General features: G+C 42.7%; 2 protein-coding genes and 1 pseudogene across 11 annotated transcripts in view; 2 read left to right on the top strand and 1 right to left on the bottom strand.

Moving 5' to 3' along the window:
- BCL9 (BCL9 transcription coactivator) overlaps positions 1-22,639 on the top strand; it is an 89,170-nt gene that overhangs the window by 47,585 nt on the left and 18,946 nt on the right. For 4 of the 9 annotated variants that reach the window (XM_073996988.1, XM_073996982.1, XM_073996979.1 and 1 more), the window contains exons 1-3: positions 15,790-16,002; positions 20,171-20,305; positions 22,197-22,279. The gene's annotated coding sequence lies outside the window, so the exon portion shown is untranslated. Of the gene's footprint in view, positions 1-15,789; positions 16,003-18,328; positions 18,396-20,170; positions 20,306-22,196; positions 22,280-22,639 lie in introns of those variants that run through there. The other 5 variants (XM_073996984.1, XM_015429894.4, XM_005542071.5 and 2 more) reach the window with 2 other exon arrangements.
- Positions 1-22,639, top strand: part of LOC135971445 (uncharacterized) — a 74,759-nt gene that overhangs the window by 47,585 nt on the left and 4,535 nt on the right. Inside the window, exons 1-4 of one of the 2 annotated variants that reach the window (XM_073997006.1) lie at positions 15,790-16,002; positions 18,329-18,395; positions 20,171-20,305; positions 22,197-22,279. The gene's annotated coding sequence lies outside the window, so the exon portion shown is untranslated. Of the gene's footprint in view, positions 1-15,789; positions 16,003-18,328; positions 18,396-20,170; positions 20,306-22,196; positions 22,280-22,639 lie in introns of those variants that run through there. The other variant, XM_065546929.1, reaches the window with a different exon arrangement.
- On the bottom strand, positions 9,553-10,091 carry LOC102128616 (transcription elongation factor A protein-like 8; annotated as a pseudogene).

Raw genomic sequence — 22,639 nt, 5'->3', positions numbered from 1 at the left:
CAGCCTTCTTTTCCATGTAGGTTGCACACATCCTACCTAGGATCTGAATATTTTATATGGCACCATTCTGCCAAGAGACGGACCTCAGGGGTGTGACATGTGACAAAGAGTACAGCTTGGGGGGATGGTGGGGACTGCCTGCAGTTTGGATGCTGATATTAGTCACACATGATGCCAAGGATGGGGAGGGGATGATAAAGCAATTTTCATGTTAATTAATTGCTATGTAGTCCAGACCTCGGTTTCATGGAGGTATTAGGGTCATTCTGAGACCCTCTGATGAGGGTACTCTTGAAAATCGAGTTCAGATTTAATTACCTGTTGTTAGAGGCTATGTAAGACAGCCTCAAAGTTAGTACCTAGTTAACTACACCTGCTTTTAAAAACGACACCTTGTTTATTATCAGAGTGAACTGGGGGTGGCTGAATTTATTATTGTTTAGCATTTCTAGCACACTTTGTTCTTGCTGAGTGCTTCAAGCGTATTTATGTATGTATATTGGTTGCTCTTCGCAGCTCTCCCAAGGGATGAGTGGGTGATAGGTTTTATTATCACCTGCTTTTCCAAGGAGGAAACAGGAGCTCCTAAGAGGAGAAGGGACTTGCCTGGGTTTATAGCTCAGAGCTCCTGCCACCTTGTTAGGGGATCCTCAACAAAATGGTGATAAATTCAGCCCGCTGTCAGCCCAGGAGTACCACCTGTGCTCCATCCTGTGTCCCACTAACTACAGTGGGATGCAAAATAAAAACCGTCACTAGTATTGGCCTCTCTGTGCTTGGCACTGTATCTCTCAACGGATCACCTTCCCCATAAAGTCGCCTTATTAACTCTACTTTTCTTTTAAAGGCTCTGCTGTTTTCCCCCACCGCCCAGCTTAGCTCCCTGAAGTCATGTGTGACTCAGCCTTTCCACCCACTTCAGTTGCCCGGGGAGCCATGTAGATTCTGCCACCCAAATGTCTTACATTTGTCCCTTCTCCCTTCTTCCCCCTCCCACTACCAAAATTCAGTCCTCATTACCCGCTACCTGGACTACTGTAATAGCGTCTAACTGGGTCTCCACACTTTCCATCCTAAGTTCTTCTGTCTGGTAAACCTTCCTCAAGTAAGACTCTGATAAATGCCATTCTCTCACTGGGTGCTTTCTCAGGAGCCTTCCCATTTAAGTGCAGATTTTTACCCTGCACTCAGAGGTCACTTTGCTTTTTGGCCTTCTCGCCTACTAAGCCACTGAACAACTTTACTGCGCATCAAGAGCTTGGCTAGCAGGCGCCTGCCGTGAGCGACTCTGATTTGGGGTCTGCTCCGGGGCCAGGGGACCCGCCCTTAATAGGCCTCCATGTGATCCCAGTGCTCGGGACCCTCTGGACCACACACTGCTCTCGCAGGCTTTTCCCAAGCCCGGAGTCTTCAGCCCCTGTGCCCGGCTATGCTATTCTTTTACCCTGAAACCCTCTCTCAGCCCCCTCTCCACCTGTTGAAATTTTTCTCATGCTTTAAGGCCCAGCTCAAATACCTCCTTCTTCAAATACCTTCTTCACTGCTTCCTGGCAGTGAAGAATTTTCTGATTGTTCCAAATGGATAAGATGCAAACTCCTCAGCCTTAAATTTAAGATGCCCTGTTTTACAATTCCAGGCCCATCTCCTGCCTTCCTGCCTGGTTCCTCCACTATCGCTAAGCGCTCCCACCACGCCGAAATGGTTCTCAGCATAGGCCCTTTACACATACCTCCGCCAGGAATGTGGTTCGTTCTCTCTCTCTCTCTCTGCGCCCCCCGCCCCACCCAACCCCGTCTCTCCTAAACTTACCCTGCTAGATAGACTCGGCTCATATGTCACTTATTCCGTGCCACATTCATCACAACGACAGTCTTTCTAGACTCTTCCCCGCCCCCATAGCCGCTAAGTCACTCCCTCCTCTGTGCTTCCCCAGACTTTACACGCCCGAGAGAACCCAACGACAGTAGCTTACTTGTGGTTTATCTGTTTAACTTGAACACTAGGCAGTGAACTTGGCTCAGGCTGTGTTCTGAGGACCTAGCCCGGAGTCCACAGGCGGTCAGTCCTTCTAGAATGCACGCATGAATGGATCTCTTGCTTCCCAGCCGCCCTCCCCCGGAACAGGCTTTGCTCTTTGCACCTCTGGCGTTGCGTTTCTCTTCCTGTCTTTTTTGTACTTCCTTTACTCACCCTACTAGATTGCAAGCCCCCTTGAGGGGAGAAACCTTGTGGGATTTTGCTCCCTATCCCCAAGTCTGGCTCCTTAACCATGGCAGGAGGTCAATAAACGTTTGTTTAATTGAGTTGTAGGATGTTGTGCCCAGCTAGCTGCTAAACAACCTCATTTAAGGGGTTAACTAATAACACTCTGAGAAGTTCTTCTCCTTAGGGGGCATTTGCATTTTAATGGGAATCTTAAAAACCCAAAGGAAATGTTCTCTAATGGTGGGATTTCAGGCCTTGTAGGGAGGCGAGTGTGTGTGTGTGTGTGTGTGTGTGTGTGTGTGTGGTGTTTGATGGGGATTAGGGAAGAGTTCCTCCAGCCCAGGGATGTTTCCACTTTTCTGTGCTATGGGCCCCCATGAACAGTCTCGTGAAGCCTATGAACAGAATAATAATTTTAGACACATAAAATAAATTACTTAGGATTACAAAAATAGGTTATAATGAAATATAATGATCGAAATATTTTAAAAGTCAAGTTTGTGATATAGTAATATGTGCTTCTTTATTAGAGCATTAATTAAAAAGTCTACTGGCAGGTCTTATAATTATTGTACTGCCATAGTGATGACTATAAGCGATATTTGGGATATCTGTGATTCTGCTGGTTAAAACATCATGAGCTGCTCATACCACCTTGATCTGTTGCCTGGATCCATAATTGAAGGAAATGATAATTTTCATTAACTAATGGAAGCAAAGATGTATTTTTTTTCTCCATTCAAGTTCTAGCCTTAGTTTCCGTTGCGGACTCAAGGTTAAGAGGCCCGACTTAGCTGAACCCTCAGTATGATGTGGGTGGTCCTGAAGCCAGTGCCATTTCGGACCCTAGGCTTCCTTTTCTACTCACCACTACTTTTGACCTTGAACTCTCAGATTCTTATTTTTCACCCTTTAACAAAAAAGGACAGTGTACATTTACTTCATTTACAGAAATATGAAATAAGATGAAACAAAAAGGATTGTTTGGGTTCTCCCTCTATCGCCAAGGCATCAAGATATTAGACTTTAGGAGAAAGAGAGGCTCACTAGTTTCCTAGCGTGGGAGCACCCCCTCCCAGAAGTGCTATCGATGGGGTGGGGTGGAGCGAAGCCAGGAGGAAGAGGAGGGTTTGTCCCAAATTCAGAGGTGGGAAAGCAGTTGCAGAGTTTACCTGAGAGTCTCTGCTAGCTCTTTCTAAAGTCAGAAGCCAATATCGGGACCAAAGAGCACTGTTGTAGGGGTGGTCCAGCATCACATCCCCAGTGACTAAGTGAAATACTGCTTTTGAGACCCTGCACTCCCTAATGCTGATGTGATTTCTAATTTAGGTTAAAGTGTTTGTTCAGTTTTCTTTTTAAACCCAAAATACAGGGAACATATTCAATCCATTCCCAGTTATCTTTGTGTATTTTAGTCATTTAGAGGCAATTTTCCTCCAGACAGATTTACCCTACTGTTTGCCATGCCTTGGGGCTTATACCTCTGCTCTCAGTGGGTGCATGCTTAGAGGATATCAGTGAATTTTAACATTACCTGGACATGTTGTTACCAGGGTGAGCACCATATCAGCCCAGGCAAACCATCATCCCTGCTCCTAATGGTAGTGATACTGAAAGCTTTACCCTTGACATCTTCCTTTTCTCTTGCATACGTTTTCCTTTGGTGAGCTCATTCATTTTCTTGGCTTCAGCTCTCACCTCTGCACCTCCAGCCTATCCTCTCACTTGGCAAGATATCTCCATTTTGGTGTTCAGTCCCCCATAATTCTAAAACTCGACTCTCTTTCGTCTTTTACAAATCAGCTTCACTTTTCTAAAACACAACTTTATTGAGGTATAATTTACAAACCATAAAATTTACCCATTTTAAGTGTATGACTTAATGATTTTTTTTTTTGTAAATTTACAGTGTTGTGCAACCACCACTAAAATCCACTTTTAGAACATTTACTTTACCCCAAAAAGATCCCTATACTATCTGCGGTCGATCCCCATTCCCACCTCCACTAATCTGCTTTCCATCTCTATAGATTTACGTTTACAGGACATTTCATGTAAATGAAATCATGCAATATGTAGTCTTTTGCATCTGGCTTCTTTCAGGCTTCTTTTGCTTAGCAAAGGGGTTTTGAGGTACATCCATGTTGTAGTGTGTATCAGCAGTTCATTTCCTATTGCTGTTCATTTCATATTTCATTGTATGGAGAGACTGCATTTTATTTAACCATTCATCAGTTGATAGACATTCAGATTGATTCCACTTTTTGGCTATTAGGAATAATACTGCTATGAACATTCACATACAATTCTTTGTGTAGACATACATTTTTTTTTTTTTTTTTTTTTTTTTTTGAGATGGAGTCTGGCTCTGTCACCCAGGCTGGAGTGCAGTGGCCGGATCTCAGCTCACTGCAAGCTCCGCCTCCCCGGTTTACGCCATTCTCCTGCCTCAGCCTCCCGAGTAGCTGGGACTACAGGCGCCTGCCACCTCGCCCGGCTAGTTTTTTGTATTTTTTAGTAGAGACGGGGTTTCACCGTGTTCGCCAGGATGGTCTCGATCTCCTGACCTCGTGATCCGCCCGTCTCGGCCTCCCAAAGTGCTGGGATTACAGGCGACATACATTTTTATTTATCTCAGACACCTAGAAGTAGAATTTCTGAGTCACATGGTAAACTTACATTGAACTTTTTAAGAAACTGCTAAACTGTTTTTGAAGGTGACTACAGCATTTTACATTCCCACCAGCAATGCATGAAAGTGATAGTTTCTCCCCATTCTCACCAACACTTACCAATGTCTTTCTTTTTTATTATAGCCATTCCTAGCTGATGTGCAGTGGTAGCTCACTGTAGACCAGTGTCATTTTTTATTTTATTTTTATAGAAATGAGATCTTGCCATCTTGCCCAAGCTGGTCTCTAACTCCTGGGCTCAAGCCATCCTCCTGCCTCAGCCTCCCAAAGTGCTAAGATTACCAGCATGAGCCACCAGCACGTTCTACCCAGTGTCATTTTTGAATTCGTCTCACTTCTGACCATACTGCCCCCACTTTCCACCAATTTTATGGCTAGAAACCAAACACACTATTCTTCCTTTCTCTTACCTTTATATGCTTCAGAAGTAAGCTGCTACAATCTTCTTCAGCTAGCACCTGAATCTCCTACTTCTTCATTTATCTTTACATTGCCCTACCTGGATCTGCATCATTTCACACCTGAATTTCTGCTGTTTTCTGGCTTCTCTCCTTGCCTGTTGTAGCTCTTTCTTCAAATCTTCCTTCCTATAGCTGCAGATTAATGGTTAAAATAGTAACATGAAAAGAGCATGCATGGATATGGAATCGGGGGATCTGTGTTCTAGTTCAGGAATCACCACTCATCATCACGTGACCTTGAACCAGTCTCGTAACTTACCTGAGTCCAGCTCCTTCGTTAAGTTACTTAACCTCTCTGAGCCCGTTTCCTCATATGCAAATTAAGGATAATTATAGAACCTTTCTTATAGAGTTGTTATATAATACATGCAAAGCCCTTAGCACAGTGCCCGGATGTATGAAGAACACTCAATCAGTGCTGGCAAATGTTGTTATTTTAATGATTATTATGACTATTATTATTAATCATTATGATGGGAGCTATCTACTAGGCCTATCATATGGTTGTCATAAGGATCAAGTGTGGCTGTGAATATAAAAAATACTTTGAAAAATACCATGCAAATTGCAATGGTGTTATTTTTACATGTTTTTTTCCTTTGCATAAGGAGAAAGGCAGTCCAGGATAGCAGCAAGAATACAGGCTTTGCCATTAGCCTGGCATTCAAATCTGTACAGTGCTTTTTAACCGTTGCGAGGCTTGAACAAATCATTTACCCTCTCCATTTTGGTTTTCTCATCTGTAAAATGGGTATAATTATAAATCACATTCAGGGTAATGCTGTCAGAACGGTGCCTATTCCACAGCCAGTATTCTGTAAACCGTAGCTTTTTAAAAAAAAACCTCAGTGTATTCTTCTTATATACTTTCTCTAAATTGTATTCTTCATAATTAATTCCCATCTTATTTATCTATCTGTATTCCCCACTGATCCTAACACATACATTGAAGAGAGGCTATAATGTGGAAAGATTAAGCATTTTCACCTCAGGCTGACTTTGGCTTTAATCTCAGCTCCACCACTCTCTAGACACATGACTCAGCACAGTTACCTTACCTTTTTACGTATCTGGCCCCTCAACTGCAAAACAGTTGAGGGAGAGCAATTCATACCTCATGGGGTTATTGTGTATATAAATAAGATCATAGAAAGTCCTTAGAATAGTGCTTGGCACATGCACATACTAAATACTCAATAAACAGCGGCTGCCATTATGTTTGTTTCTACTCACCTTTACCACTATCATTTTCTGATTCACTACCCGCACATAAACTGTGCTCCATTCAGTCTCTGGCTTGGCTCCTTGTCTCTCCCTCCTGGCCATCCTCCCCTGCTGGAACTGCCCAAATCCTATTCTTCAAGGCCAGTTCGGCTTCTGATCCTTCACAAAATTATCACACACTACTCCAGATTCTAATCATTGCTTCTCGTCCCGCCCTCCCACTCCCCGGAAATCTATCGTTTGTGCAGTGTCTGTAATTCTGTTTAGAAATTAATTATTAAACATCTTCTGTTGTAGTTGTTTCCTCGACTGGACTGTAAGATTCTGGAGGAGGGGTATTTATTCAGCTTCCAATGAAGCTGTCACTCTGCTTTAGTTTGGCATTAGACACGTAGTAGGTGCTTATTAATGCTTGACTGATAAACAATAACTAAGAAAGCAAACACATAAAAGTAATTGCGAGATTTTACAAACGGGGGTTCCTTAACCACCTGGATAGTGCCCTCAATGACTGTGAATCAAGAGTGATCCTGAGCAGTGTTATTCCAAAACACTAGCAGAGAGTAGAGAAAAGAGCAGTTGATGCAGAGCCCCCAAATCAAGGTCAGCACTGTTTAAGTTAGCAAAGCCTGTCTTTACTGGCACAGATGACCTTGTTTTTGTTTTCCTCATCACTTCTTGGCATCTCTCGCCAATCTGAACCACTTCTTCCAATCCCAGAGGACTTGCTGCCCTCAGAAAGCCCTCTGAGTATCTTTCCCTCTATCTTGAATTTCTGGGGAAAGTTCTCCAAGCTTCAAAATTAGCCTTTTCTTTCTTCCCCACGATATTCCCTCAGTGCAGTTAGCAGTTAAGGAGGATAGAGGTCTGGCCAGATAACTTATTAAAATGAAACAGGGTTAACCTTTTATTATGTTATCCCCCCCAGGGGCTGGGCGAAGTGACATCTTAAATCCAAAGTATGAATTTCTAATGTCAGAATTTACAAGAGTGTGTCAGGAGAGTTGAGGAGATATCAGTAAGCGAGGTTGGGTGTGAGAATGAGTGAGGTATTGAGGGGGTAGCCTTCAGTGTCCCTAAAATCTCCCCACAGGCCAATTCCATTTTGGAAAATCCAGAGACGGCCAAATGCAACAATAAGAACCAACATTTATCGGGCACTTAACTATGTGCTAGGCACTATTCCTACATGTCTACAGTCACTCATTTATTCCCACACTACTCTGAGAGAAAAATACCTATTATCAGTACTCCACTTTATGGGGGGAAAAAACCCTAGAGAGGTTAAGTAATTTTTCCAAGGTTATATAGCCTGCTCATGGCAGAGGTAGGATTCAAAATCATGTGGTTTTCACCCAGAAGTGGGTTTTTGAATCACCTGTCTCCCCTTGTAAACATTCTGGGAAAACAGAGGAACAAACTTCATGAGAAACAAACCTAGATATTATCATTATTACCATCACCATCATCATCACAGCAAACAAGGTGCTGTCCCTGTGTATGCAGGGCACTGCATGAGGCGCTGAGAAGACGAAGAGGCATCCAGCCCCACTGTATGCCTGAATCAACCTGACCCTCAGATTGCCTCAAGTGCTTCCACCTCTGTGAAGTAGTTCTGCTCATGTCTTCTCCCTCAAATAATGTATTTCCTCTGATTGCCGATTTACTTTTTGCTTCTGCTCTGCCATTTATTTATTACCTTCTATCTTGCATTGTGGTTATTTATATACATTGTCACATTGCTGAGTCCGTTGCCTGGCTGACTCCTACGCATTCTTTAAGATTCCACTCAGGTCTTATTGCATACCCTGACTCTCCTGCCTGGACTAGATACCTTTCTTCTGTATGCCCAAACACTTGGCATTTATTCATATTATGCCACTTATTATAAGTGATTATAAGTGTTTACTTGTCAATATTTTTAACAAGCTAGATCCCAGATCCCAACATCAGGGGAGTTAAGTTATACTTTTTTTGAATCTTCAGAACTTTGCACAATACCCAGCACATGGTAGGCACTTAGTAAACTCTTTTTTTTTTCTTATTAATGAATGAACCCTCCATACAAATCTGATTATACTTTGAAAACAGAATTGAATGTCAGATTCATTTTTTGTATCCCCCAAGCCCTGCACTTAGTAGTTGCTCAATAAATATTACGATAAATAAATAATTGAAAAACAAAAGAGATGTGAGATTCTGCTCTTGGGATATGGGGGAAGACTGGGACCTAGAGCAAAAGTTTGCATATCTGGGCTATATTTTTAAGTTGATTATAATAAACATCTACCACTAAAATAGATGAGAAAGAAAACATTGTTTTTGATCAAAATTACTTGGCTACAAAAATATAGTTTAATATCCAAACTCAGGTCCATATGACTCTAAAACCAGTATTGTTTCTGTTATACAATATTGTTGAGAGCTTTTTTTTTTTAATCTGTAATAATTGCCAGTTTATTCCTCTGGCTAAGAGATCCAGAGGTAATTTGAGGTTTACATTTCTTTTTTACTGTTCTTTCATCAAGAGTTTAGGTGCCCCCATTGCCCTCATAAGCTGGTTGCAAATTATTTGACTCTTACTTGTAAAAAAAATCCTTAATTATTTTTGTGTGTGAGACACGTGTTCACTAAAAAGCACATATAAGCAAAAAGAATAAAAAGAAGAAAACAAATAAAATTTCACATCACACAGAAATAAGCTTGGTTAAGTTTTTGATGTATGTTATATGGATGCATGTATACACACATGCACACACACAAAGTTTGGAATTTTATCCTATATATGTGAGCTGATATTAAATATGCTGCTTTGCCATAACCTGTTATGTTTTACTTTACAACATGGAATGAACACATTCCCATGCAAATGTGTGAAAGTTTCCAATTGAGAAATAGACCTGGAAAATGGGTCAAAATCCAAAATCCAATGAGGTGCTGGTACCAAGGAAACTACCTAAAACAAAATTTCATCAGATTATTAAAAGTAAAATGGAGGTCAAAGATACAACAGAAAATGCTAACAGAAAGCAAGCTTGGGCCAGATTTTAACATTAGGCAAAAATGAATTCAAGGCCTAAAGCACACAGGATAAGGACAGCTGCGTGAATGTCTTTGCTTCCAATGCATCATCACAAACTTGTTTCTTACTCTTCTTCTCTCTTCCCTAAGCCTTTCAAGCTCATCTACTCCTCTTATCATTTCTTCAGGGTTCAAAGGCCTGACGGGTGTGTCCTCTTTAAATCCCTGGCCAGGCTGTTTCCTTCTGCCTCCTGGCTTACACCTTCTTCGGAAGGTTGAGGATTTCCTTCTGCCTCCTGTGGTACATCCTCCAAAGGGCGATCTTCCTCGGCCTTTGGCATGTTCTGTGGTTTTCCCTCATTTTCTTCACAAGACTTTTGCATATTGAGTATTTTTTATTTCCTTTTTGAATACATTAATTCTGAAAGGATCTTGGGCACTTTTCTCCTTCTCCAGCAATAGGGAGCTGCTACAGGGAAACAGGCCCTGGCCTATAAGGCATATTGTTGAGATCTTAAGGTAGATAGAGGGGCCCTCATTGGGCCCAGCAGAACCAGCAGGGCTTAAATAATTAAAAAGGAATAGACACTGCATGAACTATGTAAAAAATGGTGGTATATGTAAACCGCTTTTTAAAGAAAGATCTATCTGGCAAGAGCATGTAGAATTGACTGATAAGGGGAGAGGCTGGAGGCAGGGATATCTATCGCAACAGTCCCATCTTGGAAACAGAAAACAAGAAATTGATTTAAGGAGGAATTTGTGGACACTGGTGATGAGAGGAGACAAAGACAGAAGATGTTGAGTCAGGATTACCACAAAGTTTTAAGTCTAAGTGAAAGATATAGGGAATTCAGAAGTGAGACTTAATCTTGACAGATGGTGAGTTTGCTTTTTGACATGTTAAGTCACTTTAGATGAGCAAGCTGAGTAGGTAGAAATGCAGGATTAAGTTCAAGAGAGGCCTGAGCTAGACCTGTAGATGTGCTGGTCATAGCTAAAGTTCTTTAAACTTCAAAGAGATGATAGCTAAAGTTAGGAGAGTGAAATGACCTAGGGAAAATTGGAGAGAGACAAGATCAAAGAACCAAAGACTTTAAAGAACATCCACAATTAGGAGACAATGGGAAGAATTTAAATCAATGAAGAAGGCAAAACTGTAATATCATCACATCTTGGAATTAACAACTAAAAAGAGATTCAGGGAGGAAAGGATATTCGTTACATGAATTTGGCAATTAGGTTTGGCCATATTGGACAGAGCATTTTGGTAGAATGGTTGGGTTAATTACAGAGGAGGAAACACAATTGTTGTGGCAGAGAATGTAGGTTGCCCTCTGGATAAATTGGGAATTTTTTAAAAAGGGGGAAAAAAGGGTACTAATGTAAGAAAAATTTTACTGAAGATTCTAAAGCAAAGAGTAAGAAGCCAATGGATGGGAGAAGAGTGAGCAAGGTCCTTCAGAGGTGAGATGAGATGACAAGGTTGGTCTTGCAGTGTAGAAGTAGTATGGATAGAATTTGGAATAATTGCTGTGGAAAATGATAGAGACAACAATGAGGATACATAAAAGGATTACAAAGTGGTAAGTAAAGAAATTCAATGTCATCACCTTAATTTTGGTTGGGATCCATTTTCTTGGCTTCATGTTTTTTCTAGCAATATCTGGTTGACCAGATGTGGAAATAAGGAAGTGAAGGTACATCTTAGCATTGGGAATTTCCATGGCCAGAATGGTGGATGGTCAAGGATTCCATGGAGACAAAGTGGCCAGTGAGTGCAACCTGAATGCAAACCATAAAGGTGAAATCAAGGCTGAAATAGTTGGGTAGTAATTCTAGAGAAACTGGGAAGAGATTGATTGTGTGAGCTGGGAAGAGTCCAGTAGGACAGGCTGAAATCAGGAAAAACAAAATAGGTCATCTGGAGGGCAAAATTCCTACGGAAATGTCTAGGAGAATTAAACAAAGTAGTAGAAACACCCAGAATTATTGTTGGGAAAGCAGTTATGAATAAGAAATGAGGCTGGGTTCAGTGGTTTATGCCTATAATCCCGACCCTTTGGTAGGCCAAGACAGGAAGATTGCTTGAGGCTAGGAATTTGAGACGGGCCTGGGCAAACATAGGAGACTCTCTCTAAATAATAAATTAGTGGAAATTGAGGAAGAAAAGGAAAGTGGGATTCTAAGAATTGATGTGAAGAACTGGTATGAAGAGCAAGAGATTTGGAGAGAAATGGTTAAAGCATGTGGAACACGTAGATTGTCCTTTGCTAAGGCATGATGGACAATGGTTAAATAGGAAAAGTGGTAAGGATCAGGATCATTATGTCAATCATTTAGGGCTCAGGAAATGAGAATGTCATAAAACCTGAATTTTAGAAGGTAATGAGAATAGGAAGCACAACCATGCAGGTTTGAGGATGAAAACAAAGGGGAAGAAGCATTGGTGGTAGGATCTGAATGTCACTTCAAAGCTTCATAATAATGGTGACTCTGATTCCCAAGTTGTGAAGAACAGGTATGTGGTGACACAGAACAAGACTCAAGCTCTCATCGAATGCCAGGGGCCTCAGGTGAAGCTGCAGGAGGAAAGGAGGCGGGAAAATTGATTTCCACCTAACAAAGGAGACAATTAGTTTTAAATTTTCCAGCCAGGGATGAAGCTCTGGGACTCCCCCATTGACTTCAATAGACTGGTGAAAGGTAGGATAAGGAGATTTGTTTCTTTTTCCTAGGAAACCTAAAAAAGAAATAATTTCCTGGCCATGTTATTACAGCATTGGGGCACAGCACTATGAAAGTCAAGAGATTAGATTGACTTTCTAATGGTTAGATGCTATTCCATTCTTACCCTTCATTTTCAATCATTAATGACTCTCTTGATAGTATTTTTTTGAAGCTGAAATTCACCAGTTTTGGTGAACAATGAGGTAGATGAATCGGTAATAAATATTAATAGTACAAGCAGCAGGAGCCCACGGACAAGCTGAGGGCTTTGACCAAGGCAAGAATTTGTTAAGCCTTCTCATAACCCTGATACCAGCTGACTGAGTGGGCTCAACCTTTCTTAGTCTTGGTTTCATCATTTCTAAGGTAGACTTTCATATTCTCTCCTACAATAATAAATATTGTTAGGAATGAACAATCATTGGAATTTAGAATACTGCTGTGGAGTCTTGGACTTAAATTCTAGTCCCTAAAACTGAGCATAATCTTGGCAAATCATTGAACTTCTATGCCTTAGCATTCTGTAAGACAGGATGGAATTCCTTCCAATCCTAAAATTTAGGTGTAAGTTTATCAAGAACTGAGGAAACAAAAGCACTTGTTGCCTCAACTTGAAAGTGGAGTTTACAGGTGGAAAAACTGGAGGCAAACGTAACATAAATGCTATGATTAGCTAAAGAACTAAGAAGTCAAACTTACATCATCCATGTTTGCAACACAGTGAGTGCTCATCATTATGAGAAGCAAATTTCAGTAAGTGAGAAAATCAAAACCAAGTCTCTTTAGCATCAAAATCCTTTATTTTTAGCAATTTTACCATTTGGGTAAAAAAATGATTTCTTATCTTAAAATTTCTAGAGTAGCAGTAACAGTTTGAAGCTTTTATTCATAGGATGCTTTTAAAAAAGCATTTCATTATCCATTAATGTTTATGTATATACAGTGTGTTAAATCCTTATACACCAAAATAGAATTCTTTCTCAAGTGAGATGAAAATGCATACAAGGTAGAAAATTCAGAGTGCAAAAATTCTAGTAATATAAACTATTTAATAGAATAAATTCTATTTTAAAACACATTTCTATCCCATCTGCAATGTAGCTAAATTACCATTTCTATGGAACCTCTAACCTTTAGATTTCATGACTTTTAGCATGCTTAAATTCTCAATATTATTATTCTTTTACCCTAGTGTTGTATGTTTAATATTCGTTTGTATTTTTCTTCTGATTCAATAATAAGTTTGAAGTTTGACACATATGACTGCATGAGGGCTTAACGCTTAGTAAAATGGCTAAGACTTTCTTTTAACATGTGTATTATTGTTATTGAGTTTGTTTTGAGCTTGCTGAGCAGAGGTGATCTGGTCTGGGATTCCCCCCAGGCCAGAGCTTATTTTGGCAGTGGTTTTCTCATACAGATAAGTCCTGTGAGTTCCTTCTTTCCACCTAACATTAGCAATCCCAAATGTTTCTTGCATATTCCTGATTTGGTTGTCTTTTCTAATACCATAAGAAAAGTCCGTTAGGTCCATACCTGACTTTTTCCTCCTGCCTTTTCTTACAAGGGTTCTTAGCTATGTTACATCAAATATTCTATGCCCCAAACTTAACAAAAGGCATTTTAATTATTTTCTGTTTGGAATTCTTCAATTGATCTTAATATTGTTTATACCAACTATTGCCTTTCTTCTTTAATTTATATCCTCAGTCATGACAGAAGACAAAGAGAAAATACCTTGCCACAGTTTTTCATAGGATCTAAGCAGGGGAGGCAGGGTATAGTAACTTACATTGACCAGTTAAAGAGTTTTAAATGATTTCTAAAGCAGATCGGCTTTATCATTTAGGGCTCTCTTGACCATCCTTTACAACTAGCACCATTCCTTAAAAGGTTGCCCAAGGAAGGTTTCCTTTAGGAAGGGAAATCGACACAGGAATAAGTACCCTGGTTAAAACCATGGGTGACAGAAGCAAGAGCAGAAGACTTATCTCGTTCTCCTGGCCATATTGCCTCCATCTGTCTCCAGGGAGAACACGCAGTACACTCTAACATGGGCAGTCTTCACCTAACTGATTCAGAAGAGCTGCGGGGTCAGTGCACAGTTGCCAAAGCAGCTTACTTAGATCAAGACCCCACAAGGCACAAGCACAGAGGTGCAACAACAGTGTATTTTGGGGAGGGTGCAGAGCAGACAGATCTATAATAACAGTTGTTCACAGCAGCAACCAGGGCCACACAGATGAAGCAGGAATAGCCCGAATCTGAGCTTTGATTCAGCCACATGCTCTAACCATGATGCTGTCATTTTATCCTTCTGAGAAAAAGTGTAATCTAATGGGCTACCCTCTCACGACAGCGCCGGGATCCTCGGGCTTTGAGCCCTCCAGAGCAGAGATCTTCCAAAAAATTAGGGGAGCTACCCCGGCTGTGAAGCGACGTGAGGTCCTGGACAGAGGTCCCCTCTGTAGGCACCAGGCAGCGATGCCTGAGCCAGGCTGGGCCAGGCCTGATGTGAAAGGAGACCCGGCACCCCTGGCGCATCAGCGGGACTCCTGCACTTCGCAGAGGGTGGAGGAGAGCGCAGTCCCGGGCAGGGGTTGCTCCCCTGCGAGGGGAGAAAGCCGGCCATGGCCCAGGCGGTGCAGACTCAGGGGTGGAGAGAAGGGACCGGAAAGCAGGGTGGAACTGCGTCCCGGAGGTGTGAGGAGGTGGCCTTGAAGGTTGAGGGCTAGGCCGGGACCTGGGCGGCAGGGAAGAGTGAAGGAAAGACCGGCTCTTCAATTCGTTTCTGTCAAAGATGGCCAAATTCCACGCTGCCCTTCCCCCTCCGCGCCTTTCCTAGCCCCGCTGGGTTGCTCCCAGGGTTGCGCGAGGCGGCGGGGAGGTCCGGGAGAGTGCGCGCGTGGGGAGGAAGGGACGGGAAGAGGAGACCCTCCCGGGCCGCACCTCCCGCCCCGCCGGCCCCTCGGGAGGCTCTGGAGTTGCGGACTAGAGCTCTGCCGCTTTAAGCTGGGGAGTGGGCGTCCCCTCCGGCCGGGTGACGGTCTGGGGTGGGCCCTGGCGGGCGTGCCTATGCAAACCAGGAGGTGGTGCCGGCGGTGGGCGGGCCCGTAGTAAAATATCGGGGGCGGGGCGCCGGGAGGCGCGGCTGCCTGGTGGGCGGGGCCCTGCGGGAAGGGGGAGGGTGGAGGCCGCGGCTGGTTGGTACCATCGCGCGCGTCCGGGGAGGGGGACGAGCGACTTTCCCTGGAGGGGCGGGCCCTTCCCGGTGGCGGGGCCGGACGCTGAGGCGGGGCGGGGCGGTCCCGGTTCCCTGCGGGCGGGACGTCGGGCCGGGGGGAGGGGGCACCCTCCGCTCGCGTCCGAGGCGGGGCCGGCTGTACCTTTCGTGGCGCGGTGCGGCGGGGGAGGGCCGAAGGGAGGGAAGGGGCGGGACCGGGAGGGGGGAGCCGGAAAGGGGGAGGCGCCGGCGGACAATGGAGCCTATGTGTGCTTGCCGGAGTGGGACGGCGCCGCCGCCGCCGCTGCCGCCGCCGGGGGGAGACGCTGCGCCGCCGCTGCCGCTGGCCCCGGCCCCGGCCCCCCGGGGCTGAGAGCCGCCCCGGCCCCAAGCCTCTTCCCCTGCTCCGCACCTCCTCTCCCCTCCCCCACTCCTGCCTCCGGGGTAAGTGGCACCTGGGGGAGGGGGAGGGGAAGGACCGGAGCCGGGGGTAGTGGGGGCCGGGTCCGCGTCCGCGTGTTTTGAGCCGGTTTGGGGGCAGGGGTAGCCACAGCCACGAAGAGCGGGGTGGAGGGGGGCAGAAAAGGGGCGGGGGCCAGGGTTGCGGGTTTAGTGAGACGAGTCTGGAGGAACCTGTGGGGGGAGGTGGGGGTGCTTCACGGGCGGTGGGGAGAGATGGGGGCATCTCTTTTTTTTAGAGGTTGTGTCCCAAGCAGTGCTTGGAGAGGTTAAACCAGGAGAGTGAGCACGGTCCCAGGGTCTTGGGATGCAGGTTGGAGGGGCGAGCTGGAGAGCTAAATAAGGGAATTGGGATTGAGTTTGATGGGGTCTGTAAGACCCCTCAGATGGAGAGAGGTAAAGCCGACTTTGCAGGCCAGTGACTTGTTGAAGGGTAGAGGGAGGTGGAAGCTAGGGAGAATGTATGAGTAGTTAAGGGCCGAGGCAGGTGAGTTGGTGATGTCTAGGTCACTGAGTCATTGTGGGGGTCGTGGGACACACCAGTGATTTCCAAAGTGGAGCCCTAGTCATCGGCCTTTGAAAGTTGCAGAAACTATTAAGATGTCACTGATTTAGTGTTGGGTGAGCCTGGTGAAATGGAGATATCCTAAGTAAAACAACAGCAGGGTTGGTTATTATGTCCAGAGGGAAGGAGAGGGAGGGGCCAGAGGCCTATAATAGTATTGCTGGGGGCCTTATGGGAAGGCTACCAAGCATAAAGGAGGAGGCCAGAAATCTGTCCTCCCAAGAGGTCTGAAGGAGGGGGAAGGAAGAATGGGTTTTTAGTGATAGGAGAGACGTAGAGCCTACATTGGAGTCCAATTGGGGACTAATAAAGTTACTAGATAAGTTAGAGAAATGGACATAAGTATCTCGTAGTAGAGAGTCTGTAAGATGGGATAGAATTGATGCAAAATTTGACTTTGGTTACGGCAAACATAGGTAAATCCCTGGCAGTGATTTCAGTGGGGAAATGACTGTCAATGTAAAGAGTTACATTTTGGTCAATGATGGGTATTGGAGTATTAGTTACCACTTGATATATTCAGGAATTAAATGTTCGTTTTTGGGGCAGAGATTTGGACTCGTGCACTGAGCAAAGTGATGAATTAGAACTAACAGACAGTAAGGATAAATTGTAAAGTCATTGAGAGATGGGAGGAGGGGGCAAAAGGATGTTGGAAGTAAGACATGTGGGTTTAGAACCTTTGTGGAAATTGTGCAACATGATTGTCCTGTTTTGTGTTTTTTACTGAATACTAGTGATTGGAAAGTTTTAGCAAGGAAGAGATGTTTGTGTGAATAGTGTAATGGCCCTACATAAAAATTTAAGAAAGACCTCCTTATTCACTATTGAAAAACACCCAAACTATTAAAGACAGAGATGGGTTTATAAGAGGAGCTGTTAGTTAAATGGCATAAGGATGCTTTGAGAAATGAAGATTCCATTAGTTGTTTGAGGGTTTGGATAAAAAGAGAAATTGTATTTTATTTTCTTTATTTTTATTTTTATTTATTTATTTTTTGAGATGGAATCTCGCTCTGTTTCCCAGGCTGGAGTTCAGTGGTTTAATCTCGACTCACTGCAACCTCTGCCTCCGAGGTTCAAGTGATTCTCCTGCCTCAGCCTCCCAAGTAGCTGGAATTACAGGCACATGCCACCATGTCCAGCTAATTTTTGTATTTTTAGTAGAGACGGAGTTTCACCATGTTGGCCAGGCTGGTATGGAACTCCTGACCTCAAGTGGTCCACCTGCCTCCACCTCCCAAAGTGTTGGGATTTCAGGCGTGAGCCACTGTGCATGGCCTAGAAGAGAAATTTTAATGTAAATTTGAGAAGAGTTGAGATGAGGGATGGGAGTATGAGATTTGGAAGTTTTATGACTTAGAGATTTGGAATTGAACCATTAAAATATTTTGTTAATAGCCATGTAGAATATAAGATGATAATGATTTCAAAAGAGATGGTAGATAGGGAGGTCATTGGCTAAAAGATAAAAGAACAATTTCCATAGAGTTCTCTTTGTATAAGGTAAGTGTATGTCACTTGGCTCCTCAGAAGTGTCTGCTTCTGTGAATAAAAAGAAAATGCTCTCTGGTTTGTGGGGAAAAAGAATACAGATGTTTCACAAGCATTATAATCAACTAAATGTTTGTTCATGGTGACTTGGTACAGTAATTAGAGCCTTGGTTGTAGAATCAGGAAGTTCATTCTCCCATTGACTTATGTGTGACTTTGAACAAATCCCTTATATTTCTCATATTTCTCCAGTTCTCCCATCTACAAAGTAGTAAGACCACCTGCCCTAACCACTCATAATGGCATTTCTGCCTGACAGGTTAGTGCCTAACTGCAAAGTGCTCTGAACATCTCTTAGAATGAGGGATTATGTAGCCCTACTCTTCCAATTTCTGTAAAACTACTATCTCACTAACAGACCAAATTCAGCTTTGGTAATGTGCTTTATCAAGGAACAAAAAGGAGTATCTTGTACATCTGTCTTGTTCTGTTGTTTGGGTTTTTGTTTTATATTAGTTTTGAAAGGTAATGCCTTTCTCCCTTTAGTGGCAAGACAGTAATAGTGATGACAATTGTAGAAATGTAAGCAAAGGTCCCCATGGGAGAGTAGGAAGATAGATGCTGTGAGTGCTAACCTGGGCTACGCCAACCCCAAATGTCTGTGGCCTTGGATATGTTTCCTGGCTTCCTGGCAGCTTAATTTTCTTCAGCTATGAAATAGTGTTGGTGGAATAACTTCTCTTCCTGCCTTGGTGAAGATTACTTGCTCTAGATCAGGGTTTTTTGTTTGTTTGATTTGTTTTTTTTTTTAAATTGAGACGGAGTCTTGCTCTGTCACCCAGGCTGGAGTGCAGTTGCACGATCTTAGCTCACTGCAACCTCCGCCTCCTGGGTTCAAGCAATTCCCCTGCCTCAGCCTCCTGAGTAGCTGGGATTACAGGCACACGCCACCATGCCCAGCTAATTTGTGTGGGTTTTTTTTTTTTTTTTTTTTTTTTTTTTAGTGGAGACAGGGTTTTCGCCACGTTGGCTAGGCTGGTCTCGAACTCCTGACCTTGTGATCCACCTGCCTTGGCCTCCCAAAGTGTTGGGATTACAGGCTTGAGCCACCGTGCCCGGCCAGTTCAGGGGTTCTTAACCTTATAATGTCCCATGTATTCCTTTGGCAATCTAGTGAAACATAGGACCCCCTTCTGAGAATGTTTTTTAAATGCACAAAATAAAATACATTGAATTATAAATGAAATGGAAACAGTCATCAGAATATTAATTGTAACATATGTTTCTTTATAACACATTATTAAATAATAAAATACAGCTGCAGGTCTAATGAGACTGTAATTTTTGAAGTAGTGTATATATTATACCAAGATATCTGCAACAAAACTATGTGACATGAAAATGTCTTGTGGTTTCTGTTGGTGACAAGGTCACAGAATTGCTAATGCTATCAGGGATGGTTACTTCCATTCATCATTGAAGGCCATGCTAATTATTACTTAGAGGTTAGTCAAAATGAACATCTGAGCTTTCCCCAGGAGTTTCACAAACATCTTCCTCTCCCCCAAGTCTATCCACAGACCTCTTGAGAGTCAGTGGGATCCCAAGTTAGGAACTCTTACCCTAGACCAACTGATTTTTGAAAGTTATATTATCTCATGGCCTGTTGCATTTTAGGCTTTGCAGTGTTTTTTAGCATTTCCACCATGTTAAGAACAGGAGCACAGAGAAGACATGAAACAAAAGTCCATTTCACAACCTGTGGTGACTGTTTTTGGTTGTGGAAAATGTTAAAAACAATGATTAAAATGAGGCTTTTGTATTTGGTGGCTTTTGATTTTCTAAGCTCCCAGTCATCCATTAGCATGGTTAGGCCTCAGTGGGATGGAGATGGGCTGCAGTGACCCTATCTTGGACTTCTTGTATTTTGAGTTTTAGTGGTTTTGCCTTCCTTCTCCATTTTTGACCTAATTGTTTTCTTACTGTTTCTTCTTCCAAAGATTGCTTTGGCTGCAGAGCATTGGGGAATGGGTGGTTTTCCTTGGAATCAGTATAAATTGAAGTATGAACTTTACTTTTTCCTTATCCCTATAGGACTGAATGTGGGACCAGTTGCTGTCATTCCGCTTTGACCGAAACATTCCCATCTGATTGGGCGGTAGAGATCATTTTTGGAAAGTTCTTCCGTGTCCTGATGTAGAAGAAATAGCAAATTGGACATATTGAAAGGTAAAGAACATCCTGATAAGTCGTTACTTTTGTGATTCAGTCTGAATATGTTGGATTTTTGTTTCTGTTTCTGTAGGGCCTCTTGTAAGTTAAAACTACATTTATTCATTATTCTAAGAATTCTCAAGGCAAAAATCATCAAACTAAATGCAAGTCAAAAATATAAGAGCAATTATCTTACACCTTTCTGTGAGCAGGGACTTGTGCAGTAACTCATTTCATAGGGCCAAGGATAAAGGCAGGTGGTGAGAAGTTAAACAGGTATTTATCATGTCATCTTTAGTTTGTGTGAATGCAAGGTAAAGGTAGCGATACAAGAAGCCCCAAGCTCATTATAATACATGGATCAAACAGCATTAATTGAGTTTCTACCAGGTATCAGGTGCTGAGAGGAGGAATGACAGTGCCCTCAGGGAGTTCCATGTCTACACAGACAGTTTTGTGTTATAATAGTATTGTGATTATAATGCCGGGGGCCATGGAGGACATACAGAGGAGAGTTAGTAATCAAGGAGAGTTTCACAGAGAAGGGGCATCTGTGCTGAAATAATATTCTGGGTAGCCATTATTCCAGATGGTGATAGTTGAAATTCATTTTTGAATGCTTGAATTTTGTCAGAAATCTTTAGCTTGATATAAAATTTTATTTGCTTAAAGTTAGCTATTAAAAGGTGACAGAGGTGTTTTTACCCCACGAGTACTAAAATGTACATTAATATTTTGCTTGGACCAAGGTTTTCTCTACATGCCCATTGCACAGTTTACTTTTCTCCACATGTTGGGGAAAGTTTGGTTTTTCCTATTGTGTACTTTTTCTGAGAGGAAGCTTTTTAGTAGTTGGTATGCCAGAAGTTAAGAATGAGCTAGGAATGGAATCCTGAGGCCTTTTAGTTCCACATTCTAAGTTTGATACTATGCCTTTTATGGAGTAGTGGTCATAGCATAGAAATGAAATTTGTTAAACATGACATCGTTCTAATAAACTGGACTTCTTACAGCAGGGAAATGGGAAAGCATCACTGGAAGAGTTGAAATTGGAATCATAGAGGTGATTCTGAGCTTGGTTAGATTAATTTGTGAATTTACTTAAACAACTTGATGGCATGCCTCTCTAGGAATCCTTTTAAAGATTCCTAAATAATTTAGCCCTAAGACTGTCTGCAACTTACTTCTCCCTTGCTATTTCAAAATTGTAAATTCTGGGCAAAGAGGGAGGCTCAGTGTCGTAATTTTAGTTTATAAGGACTAATGGTGGAAATTGTTCTGCTTGGCCAGTACTTCATGTTTTATTGACTTAGCCAGCTCAATTCAGTACCACACTTTGCACACAGTAGGCACTGAATAAAAGGAAGTCATCTGGTCACGTTATTCAGCTCTTAAGTTCCCCCAAAAGTGTGTGAAAATAAATGTTCTTGCTGGATGTAGAGTTATGGTTGAGAGTAGGGAGAACTGTGAATGATCTTCACTTTGTAAGTTCAGAGACATATCTGGAATTTTGTCTCTTCTCACCTTTACAGTCAGCTTTCAGATCTCTATACTAATAAGGAATGGGAAGAAGCAAAATTATGAGGGGTTTCTTTCTACTACATTTCCAGAATTCTAAAAAGTAGAAAACTTGATTTGCACTTTATATTTCTCCAGCCTCTGAAAATAAAATGTGCTGTTGGGAAGGAGGAAAAGCCACACGAGCCTTGAACTGGCTACAGATCAGATATAACTCTTTAAAAATTGGGAGTTGATTCTATTTGTGTGGGGGATGACAGCTTCCTCTGAAACTGATATTCTGGAATAAATAAGAAACCTGTTTTTGTCTTAAGATAGTCATTGACAAATTGATGTTTTTGATTTTTTAAAAAATCTGCTTAGGACTTTTTTTTTTTTCCTCTTCTAGACGAGGGTCATCTTTGAGAAGGGGGTTCCTGGACTCCTCACCTCCAGGATGAGCACTGCAGTGTCGTGACCCTTGGGGTTTTGGTGAGTACACTGATGGCTGATAGCACTGGAGCACATGCCTGGCTTAGAAGAATGAGCTTAGGGAAAAACTTCAGCTTTTGTTTAACGATTTTTTTTCTTTACATCACCCAACCCTCACCCCGCCACCTCCACCCAGCCCCTGCCCTTGGTCACCACCACCATTTTACTGTCTGCTTCTACTGCCAACTTTTTAAGATTCCACATATAAGTGAGATCATGTGGCATTTGTCTTTCTGTGCCTGGCTCATTTCACTTAACCTACTGTCTCCAAGTTCATCTACATTGTTGCAAATGACAGGATTTCCTTCTTTTTAAAGGCCGAATAGTATTGCATTGTGCATATATACTACATTTTCTTTA

Source organism: Macaca fascicularis, chromosome 1, assembly GCF_037993035.2.
Source record: "Macaca fascicularis isolate 582-1 chromosome 1, T2T-MFA8v1.1".
NCBI lineage: Eukaryota > Metazoa > Chordata > Mammalia > Primates > Cercopithecidae > Macaca > Macaca fascicularis.
Note: the sequence above shows the minus strand (reverse complement) of the source record. Positions and strands in the feature narration are given on the sequence as shown.